Raw genomic sequence first — 12336 nt, 5'->3', positions numbered from 1 at the left:
ACCAAATTTTAATACACAAATTTATTTTCCTTTAAAAGTTGCCCATTGTTGATGAGAGCTTGGTATTCATGTGATTGTTCATGTTTCTCAAGAGAAAACGTTAGCTTCACCACCTAATTCCCCACTATCATTTTCTAAATTGCATGAATAATAAAACTGATTTAAATTTCAAAAACCCCTTACCCAAGTATTCCCATTTTCATATACTTAAGATATTTTTTTTATTTTTTACTTATACTTTGCATTTTTTTTCTCTATGTATTGTAATGTAATCAAAGCTGTTATTTCAATAATACACCCATTGTCCAATAGCCTGCCGTTATTCTCTTTAAAAAAAAAAGAAGACTTTTAAGTCTTCACAAATAACATGAACTGTGATGATCTGTACTGAATTCAGTTCTCCGCCAGTCCTTTCCAGATCCCCATTTCTGCTGCGTAGAAGATCCTCCACTCCGGAACTTTTGTGCCTCCACCGTCAACAAGCCCCATTTTCCAGGAAAAATGCTCCACAAGTGCAATTACGTAATTACATCATCATTTACAAACTTAGACAGATGTCCCCTAATATGCTCCAAATCCAATCACCCTGGCCCATTTTCTGAATAATGCGTTTACGGAAAGAAATATTGTGAAGCGCATGGCGAAAGTTAATAGTCTTACGGTGTCGTCAACATTGTCTATTTATTTATTTATTTATTTGTATTTCCTGCTAAATGTATTTCCTTACGAGATTCTGTTGTATATAGGACATTGAATTCCAGCCTTTCCCTAATGTAACCTTAACACCTTGGCTGTGTATAGTTAGATGGGGGGAGATGCTCCCCTTAAGAACAATGTCAAATTCCTGCTACATTAGAGCATTTTTTTTTTTAGATATTTACATCAGGGCTATCCGATCCTGTTCTTGGAGATCTACCATGCACACACTTCAACCCTAACAAAGCACACCTCATTCAACAGCTAGAGAACCCATTGAGCTGCTGATTTGTAGTATCAGGTGCCAAATTAGGGTTGGAAATGAAAACTTGCAGGACGGTAGATCTCCAGGAGCAGGATTTGGCTGCCCTGATTTACATAATGTTTATGCAACAAACTGATAAGCTTTTAGGAGAAAGGAATCAGAGCAAAATTTATATCTAGATAAAGCAATCAACATAGTAGCTGACAAACGCTAATTAGTCAGTGACACTACAATGAACAACAAATAATTTGCACATAATTATAAAATTCTTTACCTAAATGCATGTCTTCATCCCACATTTACAATTTATATATTACTCTATAATCCAGCGATTCAGTGTTCCGAATAGTCAGTGCTTTATTAAGCACTTGCATCATTCATTGTATGCCTTTATTGTAACATTTCAGAAGACGTACATCCATGAATCTCTAAGTGGGTCCATATAAAGATATATATATATATATATATATATATATATATATATATATATAAAAACTTGTTGATTGCATTTACTTCTTAAAATGCAATACGTAAATGTTGTGTTTTGTTTTAGTCTCTGAGGGGTGTTGTACCTAGTCACATACTGTATAGCCCCAGAGCATGACAACAAAATTAGTGTTTCCTTCCTTTTAAATTCCACAATGATATTTTGCCCTGGACCCCTTCCAGTTGTGTCACACATCAACTCCCCCATTTTGCTCCTACATGCGAAGTTGACGCAGTGCAATAGAGATCATTATTATCTTCTTTTTTTGAAATTCACTTTTAGCCGTGCGCGTGATAGCTAGCCTGGAAACAAATGGAAAGCGAGTCTGGGAGAAAATGATTATGACGCTCCGCTTTTGTCTGTATTGATTTTCGCCACCACACTCAAATTGTAGTTAATTAAATTGGCAGCAGTATCATGCAATTAGCATTGTAATGTAGTTTGACAGTAATAGGTTTGAAATTGGGTTTGAAAAATGGATACTCCGCTGCTGGGAAATAAGTTTTGCACACCTGTCCCTGCTTCATGTGGCATTACAATGTGATCTTCTTTTTTTGTTGTTTGTTTGTTTGTTTACTAAAGTTGTTGGAACTGGATTTTGATGTCTAATAGTCCAATTTCTATATATTGGCTATGCATTGTTGAGGTAAAATAGAAATAAAGCGCAAATATTACCTTGAAATGGGCAAGTCTGCAAAATGTTTCCTTTATTTGGGGAAAAAAATAAAACATGGACACATTCTAATACGAAGGTAATTAAAATGTCTTCCCGCATTTTACTTTATTGAGAGATTACAGAGTTTCTGCACTGAAACCATATCATCATGAATAATTATGGGGAAACAAAAACAACCAAGTAATCTTTGTAAGGCATTAATTACAACGTCATAACAAACGCAATTAGAGAATGTGCATATTCAGCTGCAGAGCTTGGCCTGAACAATAAGTAGCTGTCAATGGGATCCTTACATTTGCGTAGACCTCATTATTTAAACACTGGTGATGAATTCTGCTGTCTTCCCAAGGTGCATCCTGCTGTGCATTATTATATGCCAATATATTACAGTCATTAATATGTCTCTGCTACTAGTTTGCTTTAAACTACAGGCTTTTCCATGAGGTGCCCGTAAATAGTATCCCTTTCAAAAGCACAGCGTTGCATTAGATGTGTGATATTGTACATGCAGTACTGCACACTAAAAAGGAGACCGCTTATACCCTTGCGTTTCTGTGTTTACTGTTCAGCCGGGTATGGAACTGTAGTCTTTATATTCCATCCAGGCAAATCAATTGGTCCGTTGCCACAGACTCTAAATTGCAGCTCAGCTTCCGTCAGTGAGCCACATTCTCTGTCTCTGTTTCTGTGTGTCAATCAGTGCTCTCTCTCGGTCTTCCCTCTTTCCTTTCCTCATATCGTACTTTCCGGATCCCTCGATATTATCCTCCATTTTCATAGAAGTGTGTTTGCTTACAGTGTATGCTTCGAGTACCGGCAACTAAATTCATTATGCGTGATCTTCTGAAACAGGGAGACAGGCTCAGGGTTTGTGGATGTTCTGAAGAACACACACACACACACACACGACTGCTGTGCAGTTTGTCTGCGAACTCACACGCCTTGTAACGCCTTTTCATCACGCCTGCCATTTCCATCACTGAAGAGCTGTCAGCAAAAAAAAAAATGGTTGCCTACTTATTGATACTGCCAATTTTACCTGAAAATGACCTTACTAAATCCACACCCACTCCCCAACCCCCCAAAGTCTTCTTATGCAATGTAATTATTGGTCAGGTTATAAACGCCTGAAGGTAACTGCCTGGTATTTCATACATCATGCGATGGCAGGTATTTGTTTTTTTTTTTGTTGTTGTTGTTTTTCAATCTCGCAAATTAAGAATGTTTTTTTTTTTTTCTGCCGTTTTCCTTACTGTGTCCTGCCACAACAACACATCCAGCATGAGAGAGCAATCTGTCCCGTGCGTATCCATGGTGACTCCTGCGCTAGGACTACTAGTCTGGGGTGAGAAAACAGCTCTTGTAGCAGCGCCGTAGACACGGATCTCCCAATGACGCTAACACGCCACGGATCTCGGCACATCTCCCGTCACAATGCACTCACGGCATCCCTGCCAGTTGCACGAGGAGTCAGTCATTTCCTCACAGTGCGTCCTCTGGCTTTCCGCTAGTCCCTAAACAGTGACGCAAACAGCAGCAGTATGTTTGGAAGTAACACGTCAGTCTTCGCGGTGGCGTGGTGGTGCAGTGGGCAGCACTGTCACCTCACAGCAAGAAGGTCTTGTGTTCGAATCTGGCCAGGGGCCTTTCTGTGTGCATGTTCTCCTTTTGTTCTCAATGGGTTTCCTCCCGCAGTCAAAAGACATGCAGGTAAGCTAATTGGAGACTCTGAATTGCCCATAGGTATGAGTGCGTGTGTGAATGTGTGTGTGCCCTACGACAGATTGCCTCTCGCCCAATGCATGTTGGGACAGGCTCCATCACCCCCCGCATAGATGATGGATGGATGTCACTATGCAGAACACTCTCCTCTCGCTCCAAGCTCTGACTCCAATGCCTGTGCCAATCCACTATCACCAGTGATTTCCCTGCATTTCTCTGGTATTTGTTACTATATGTGCTGAGGCAGGGGAGTTCTTGCTGTCTCTTTTGTGTCTGATAATATGATAATATGCTATGATGTGGTTTTCCTTTTTAATGTACTGACGCTCTCTAATTTCTTACTATGAATGTTGAGGTTAAGACAGAGTGCTTCAGTACAAAAACATCAGTGCTTACATATACATATATATATAACATATATAAGCACTGTTCCTAAGTATTAATACTGTGCCTCAGTTAAAGTAAATAAAATTACTAGCCTCCTCGTGCGGAGACTCCAAATGACAGAATGAAAGCCTAATGAAGCTCTAAGTTCATTAACGTTTGTAATCAGAAGCACACAGACGTCCTCATCAGGGCAGTGAGCGGTACGGAACCGTTCATCAGACTGAAGTGTTGGTCATGGATGACCCCTAAATTATTGCCAGTGGTTGTAGACACATTGATTGGACGCAGCAGGGGGAACACTGGCGCTTCACATTCGACAACCCTGAAAAGCGGGAGATACTTTAAAGGCACTTAGAGGGGGAATACGACGTTAGCATGCCTCGCATCCCCTCCCATGCGCCAGGAAAAGATGTTCGCTGTCGTGTGCGGCGATACCTTAACCGAGGTTCTCGGAAGCAGGGGGGTTTCTAACGAAATTGTTCGTGTAATTTGATCTCCCCGTTTTTATCCAGTTGCCGTTGGTTGGTAGGGTCCTTGGCAGCTGCACATGTGTGCTTGTCACATTCGGATCCTTTATCCCCGGAGTCTATGCTTTCGTTCCCGGGTCCTCTCGTTACGCTCCGCATGCGTTGTGTCTGCATTCCAAAATCCGACTGCACCCTTGCTCGTGGTCTGCCTCGACATTCCAAAAAAGCGGAAGCTTAGGATAATCAGTCTGACATAACTCTTGATTGCGAGAAAATAGTTTTTTTCTGCCGGTTCGATCGCCAGAGACCTGCGCGTGTTTCACCGAAGTTGGACCGTGAAGTTTTGTTACGGCTGAGGACAATTGGATGCTTAAAGATATTACATCAGGTAAGTGCCTTCATTTTTTAGTTTACTCACACTTCAAAAGTTACAGTTTCATGGTTAGGACGTGGAAAATATTTAAAAGCTTGCCTTGCGCTCTATATTATATTTTGTAATCAGAAGTTGTTTCCAAGAGTTGGGTGAATGTGTATTCTGTATTTACATGAATAAAAAAATAAAAAAAAATAAAACAACCTTAAAATAAAATCACTGAAGATAAAATGGTATACTCGCTGACCAGATATGATGTTAAATTACCGAAATCCTTTTGTGCGTTTTCACTCACCTCGGTTTGTATAGCAGCCTACCTAGGCTAATGATGGTTTAACAAGTTGATTGAGGTCCGTTCCATTTCACTGGCTGAACATCAGTAGAGGATAGTACAGTTCCCGGCAATAATAGAATGGTTTCCTGATTTGAGCGCCTACCTGATTTTAAAACGACACGCGGAAACACGCCGCTCTTTGCAAAAAGATCAATTTATGTAAAATTTTTCAGAAATTTTTAATCGCTGTTGCGAATGTTAAACTGCAACATTGCCGAATGCGATTCATCTTAAACTGCTGCGCACGTTATCCCTTCGTAGCTGTAGTTTCTGGCATCACACTGAAATCACATTTATGGCAGGCTACTCATGCTATTCTCGTTATTTCTTCACGAATTCTGTCTTTAGTCAGCTGATGGGATATCGTGTTTACAGTATGTTGACTAGATTGTTGACTAGATTCAACGACATGAAGTTAAACGCAAGACCCCACATGATGATAGTAGGCTAGTAGCCTAGTAGGCTGATATCCGTTAACAGGGAAAGTGAGCAAATGCAGTGATTCTTGTATTAGGAGCTGAAATCATATTTTCAAAAATTAAGAAATGCTACCACTGTAAGGGATTTAGACTGAGGTTAATAGCGTCATTGATTTTACACACATACATGCAAACACGGTCATAAAAAGGGTAAAAACCGCGAGTGAACAGTTGATATTTCTTCAGCGATTCAAATAAAATAAAACGGGATATCACATGAAATTCCTTATTTTGACTTAAAGATATCCAACCTGTAGCTTTGGATAAAAGACCCGAACTAGCAGTAGCCTACGTTCCTTTAGTGACGTAGATTAACCGACCTGTAGGTAAGGCATTACATGATAGGCAGCATTAAATTATCTTGGAGATTCATGACTTCGATCTAAGACTTTGTTCAACGGTAATTTTATCATGTCTTTTTTAAGTAAATATTTTCAGGTGGACGTGTAATACAGTTCTCGTGAAATATTCGAAGTTGCCTACCAAGTCTCACGTATTGCCCATTGACATGTGTGAGTTATGCAGTGTAGCCTATGAATTGCAGTTCATTACGCCCCTGCAAAATCCTCATTGCGTGGAGTCATCTTCCCGGAAATTACAACTGATTTAATTGAATATAATTCATATTATAATTATTTTTATCTGCTAGCATTTATTGTTTATGCTCAAAATTTTGAAATTGTGTAATTTTTTTATTATTTTTATTGGGTTCCCCAATCTCGTATACTGTATACTGATATGGCGTATACTGTACATGCCGTATTGCTACAGTTAAATATACATCATTGGTTTGTTGCCTGAGAATAAGAAAAAGCTGGATCAAACATTTCAAACTGTAGTTGTTCCTTGTGAAAATACTCAAAAATAAATTCGCCATTGCCATATGGGACATGGGTCTCTGTGTGTGTGTGCGTGTGCGTGTGCGTGTGCGTGTGCGTGCGTGCACTTGTGTGTGTGTGTGTATTTTTGTGTGTTCTTTACATTGGAAGTATTCCGCTTGAAATCGTTTCTCTTCTGTTAGTCTGCCCTGAGGTGTTCCTCCTCCTCCACTGTAATGCAGTCGTGTGGCACTGTCCAAACATAAACGGCCCAGGTTTCCCTGGCCTCGTCTTTTCAGCGCTTGCCTAGCCTGAATGCAACATGAGCCCTTGCAAAAAAAATAAACCTTGCCTTGGGCAAGACAAACAAAAACAGGTCTTTAACACATCTGGCCGCTGTCTAACCTACAGTATGCACACCTGCAACCTGCCCATTATGCTGCACATGTGAGTTCAAATGGCTCAGTTTGCTGCCATGTCAATTGCAATAGCGCACATGCTATTAAAGGTTGTGTGAGTCGCTCGCTAAGTCGTCGCTCTGCTGTTAAAACTTTGCCTTGACATTTCATCTCGTCTTTGGACAATACCAAAGACGGCATTCTCCTTAATTGCATTTTTTACAAACTGATTAATTGAAATGTCTAATAAACCCTGATTTATTTATTTCTGTATAAAGGCATTACCGTTATGAAGCTGCTCTTTATAATTGAGATTAATGTTCAAAGCAATGGGTTAGAGGACTGAATTCATTTTATGAGCAGAGTTGTAATCAATTTGTGATGTAGTCTTGCACTAAGGCTCAGCCTGCGTCCAAAAACTGTCTTATTATTTCAGATTAACTTATTTGTGATTGATAGGCGCACTTCTCAGTTGTGAAATGTCATTTGTTTCACAGTAGGAGCCCAGCGATCCTTTGGAAGTGCTGGGCTGGAATATGTGCAGTAGAAACGCCTGGCGCCAATTCAAACTCCAGCAGATAATATTTGGTCCCACATTCGAGAGTGTTTACTGTGTGCGTTTGCATCAGAAAAAAAAGAAGGGTTATTTAATAAACATAAAAATGAAAGCTCAGTTGGTCTCATTTCATTTTGAAGCCGTTCACAGGTGTGACTTGCTCACTTATGCTTATGATAATTGAATGTAGCCACTGTGAAGTCAAGCTCAGCTTTGCCTGTTTGAATAGATTCACATTTATCCACAAATTTCAAGCACCGGTATTTGTATGTACCACAAACATTTATCATGCAAGATAAAAGTCTAGGTGGAGTTAGATTTAATTTAAAGGAATTTGTTACGTGCATAGATATGGTATTATGTACAGCATTTAGAATAAGCATGAAAGGAAAAAAATATTCTTTCCTCTTAGAAGTGAACCTTTTAGTGTTGAGGAATTTTTTCGAAGTTAATCAGTAGATGGGCTGATTAACCTGCTTGTTGAATGTTTTGCATTCATGAATGAAGGTACAAATCAAAAAATGAGCTACGTGCTCTGAAAAATGAAGCATTGGACTTGAGTAAAATACAGAGTTTGGGCTCATTCCCATACGGAAATGAATCGCAATGAAACATGATAAATTGGGACCCGGAGAAGGAATTCCAGTTAATTGAGTTCACTTTGTTGCCACCTTAAAGCTCAGTGATGTGGACACTCATGGAGAAAAGACAATAGTGTGAGGCATTTCCCTCATTAACCGTAAAAAATCACGACGTACTGTAGGGGGTCAAAGGTGAACAGTGTTGAGATGCAGCGAAGCCTCCCTCCATGCTGACTGACAAATGAAACCCAGCTGTGAAGCAGTGTGTTTGCCCTTACCGGACATCACAGCCCGCCCCATAAACACTCGAGACAATTTTTGGCACGGAGCGCGGTGCTTTAGTGAAATTGATAGTGTCTGCTTGGCTTTTGTTTTAACTCCATTTATCAATGAGATTTTTTTTTGTCTTTCATGCTTAAAATTCAGCCCATCCTCCAGTCATTTTAAGTAATATTTTCTATAAATTGAATACATTTTTTACATGTTTAACCATGGAAGGTGTAGTAATGTGTATTATAGTATAATAATATTCTGCCTACCCATAAAGACAGAATATTAGCATCTAACTGATCTCAGAGTGACAGACTGCTGTTTTGAAGCTACGTGATGTGCTCCATGCAGTCCGTTGTTCATTTCAGCAGAAGGATTCAGTTGGATGAATGGATATATCCGATAGCAGTAACTGATAGCAGTATGGCAAGTGTAAAATGCATTTTAGGTTAGAGGGATAAACGATGGAACTAGCGAGCTATCAAGCTCTCTCAAAGTTAGCCTGCCGTGCTTCATGCACTCTCCCTGGGATATTGCCAATTGCAAATGCCGCCTCGTGTACAGTAATGGCATTGTATGTGCATGGTGGATTTCCTACCGACACAAAGAAATACACATTTACATTATACGCCAGATGAGCAATGTAGGAAGATTCTTCCTCACAGTTGAACCTAGAGGGAAAAGCGAAGTGCTTTTGAGCAAAGTGTTTTGAGCAAAATATTTTGGTGTTCATTTCGTTTAACGGGATGCTGTTGTCAAAAACATAAAAATAACCGAGAAAGCAAAGATGCTTCGAGAAGTTGCTTGAGTAATTATGCAATCAAAAATAACAAGGCAGAACTCAGAACAACACTCCTCTTATTTTATCCTTTTTGTTTAGTGTGTAGAGTCAATGCACTGTTAGCAATGAAAAAATAAAAGCCACAAGAAATTACTGTCTGATGTAGAAGTGTGCATGTTATTGACCTTCATCTGACTGTCTGTCTGTCCATTCATATCTGTGCTGTCCTTTGTTCGTTCATTTGTCTGTCCATTTTGTAAATTTCCTCTGCAATGTTTGTACGTTTGTGTTTGTTTTCTGTGGGAGTTGACTTGCATGATACTGTCAAACCTAACTTGGTTGTGAATTGAAACACAAAACTTCAATTAATATCAATTAATTTTATTTGAGATTTGGAGAATAAGCCCCTGGAAGCTGTCTGGTCAGCCATTGGGTGGTGGGGAGCTCTGTTGTGCTACCTGGGCAGAGACTAGGTCAGGCTGTTCCTCCAACCTGAGCAGCCAGGCAAAAACAGAACCTTTTAGGGAAACCACTGTGAGGCTAGCGGCTACTTTAGAGCAGTTTAACTGGCTGAGCCAGAGTGGAAAGTAGGGAGTCATTATTGAGGGGAAAAAAAAAACTAATCTCAAATCCTGCACAGATTTTGAAAAAATCTGTGGTCAGATGATACACCATTGGAACAATTTAGTCTGTATGAGAGGTCTTAACCGGCAGTTCAGTTTGAGCCAAAAGTATGATATTTGTAGAATGACTTGTTCAGGATCTGCAAAAAAAAAGGGAAGAGAGATATAGCATTGAAAGTGTGAAATTACCTTGAGGTATTCTTGACAGCCCTTTGCATGGATACAGCAGATACATGATTGAAAAGAAACCTCTTGAGTGGACCAAGGTAGTGTTTCATTGATCTGTGATTGAAGAGCCCATGGGACCTTCTGTGCTCGTGGTGAAGACAGTACCTGGATTGATCTGCTTTCATCCAGGTGGTAGGGCAAGTGCTTGATCCCTTTCTGAAGCTGACATTGATGCGCACATACGCCCCCACACCCATACGCACATACACACCCACGCACGCATGCACGCACCCACGCACCCACCATGGAGAGAAATTCAGCACCAGTTACATTTGAATCAGTGTAAAACCCCTTGTCCATTTGCAACTTGTAACTTTGCAGTCAGGATTGGGGTGGCAGAGTAGTATACTTGGTAAGGAACTGGTCTTGTAACCTAAATATTCATAGTGTAAAAAAAAATGTCCAACTTGATCTTAGTATGTTACTTTGTTTCGTGTTGATATGAAGATTTTGCTATTGTATTTGCTGTTTTCCATGTACCTGCTCTCAGAAACCTTCGGCAGAGGGAATTTCAGGATAAAAAAAATATTTAGACCGGGGTTCTCACGTCTGAATTGTGTGCTATTCAGTGTGATATATCCTGATGGCCTCTCTCACCCCCTTCTGTTATTATGCAAAACCAGCCCACGAACCAGCCAGACCTTTTTATTATGGCAAACTGAGAAATTAAAGATATGAATAACTCCTTGATTAAAAGCCGATAAAAGCTGTATACAGACAAATCTTCCTGTTAGTGCGTCAGTGTGTGTTTTTTGCATAGATATGATTATATATATATATATATATATATATATATTTTTTTTTTGAAACCTGAGTTGAAAGCAGGCCCACTGAACTGAATACAATAATAAGAGAGAGGTTCAATTATTTCTTCAATGGAGGATGATTTTTCCAAGAAGTTTTGACTAGAAAGTCTAAGCTATGATATCTCGCAGTGGTAAGATGGTGGTTCTGGGCACTCGTGCATGGAGGCATGAATCATATGACCTTACACTTTTACCTTGAACTGTCAAGTGAGTTTTCAGATTTCAATTTGTGTCTTGTGCTCACCTCTATTTGACTGGCAAACACACTACAGCATTTTCTCCTTCAAAAGTGGCTAAATGCAATCCGAATCCCCTTACGAACCGTGCTCCACAAAACAGCGGGTGTCATTTGAACCTTCTATTGCTTGGCAGAACCGAGAAGTGGAACAGACTGTATTTGCTGCTTTTTGCTTTTTTCTTTTTTTTTTTTTACCATAAATATAATCTACATACAGTCTCCTCCTTGTTTTGAAAGAACTGCTGTCCTGTGTTGTTTTTGGAGAGAGTTCAGCATTACTAATTTGTCGGGTTTGTGATGAGCAGATCCTTTTTATAACTAGAACAGAACATACCATGGGGAATAACCGTGGAACTTCCATAAAACAGATGGACCATTGTGACATCGCCTCCCTCCCTCGCCCTACCCTTAATTTGAGGTTACGCACACAGGTGATGAAGGTAAAATTATTCCCTCAGATTACCCTCCTTTGTGCTAGATTCAGCAGTGGACACAATGCAGGTAAAATTGGTCAATCTGAACATGCATTGTTGAATGTGAATTATTCAGATTGCATTGAAAATGTGTGGTGTGTGGTGTAGTGCTTTTGAATGTAGCCACACTGTTCAATGCTGCTTTCCTGATTAATGCGCAATTTATTGCTACCTCATTTAAAATTTATTATTATTTTTTTTTTACATGGTTCTGTTGAACAGACAGATTTCATTATGCATGTTTCTAGCATGTCACCAGCAGATAGGGGTGATTATCAGGCGGCAGTCATGGATTGCTGATTGCTCAGGACGTCCTTGAATGACTGTGTCAACGAAGACCTCCAGTGTTTTTGCAGCAGTGTTATCGAACATTTCCCATCTGTGCCAAATTAAATCATTCAGTGGGTGGTTCTGATATTTAGACCAGAATTACGGATTTTCACGGTTTACATTTTTAATTTAAAAAAAAAAAAAAAAAAAAAAAAATCTTAAAATACAGCGAGCAAAAAAAAAAAAAAAAAAAGTCAACACAGAATAAATTAAACGGCATGCCAACATGAAGCAGCCATTTCTTTCCGATGAAATTGTGAAATAATGAAATAGAGACTATCATAATTCAGATCGATCCTGGAACCTCAGAACCAAAGTGCGTCATGAATAAGTAAACGACCGTGGCAG

At 39.6% G+C, this 12336-nt stretch overlaps 1 protein-coding gene across 12 annotated transcripts in view; it reads left to right on the top strand.

Moving 5' to 3' along the window:
- si:dkey-237h12.3 (teneurin-3) overlaps positions 1 to 12336 on the top strand; it is a 335156-nt gene that overhangs the window by 119159 nt on the left and 203661 nt on the right. For 2 of the 12 annotated variants that reach the window (XM_035425585.1, XM_035425583.1), the window contains exon 1: positions 4600 to 5088. The exons of the other annotated variants lie outside the window; for them this stretch is intronic. The gene's annotated coding sequence lies outside the window, so the exon portion shown is untranslated. Of the gene's footprint in view, positions 1 to 4599; positions 5089 to 12336 lie in introns of those variants that run through there. 12 annotated transcript variants of the gene reach the window in all.

Source organism: Anguilla anguilla, chromosome 7, assembly GCF_013347855.1.
Source record: "Anguilla anguilla isolate fAngAng1 chromosome 7, fAngAng1.pri, whole genome shotgun sequence".
NCBI classification, from domain to species: domain Eukaryota; kingdom Metazoa; phylum Chordata; class Actinopteri; order Anguilliformes; family Anguillidae; genus Anguilla; species Anguilla anguilla.
This window is presented reverse-complemented; position numbering and strand designations above follow the sequence as displayed.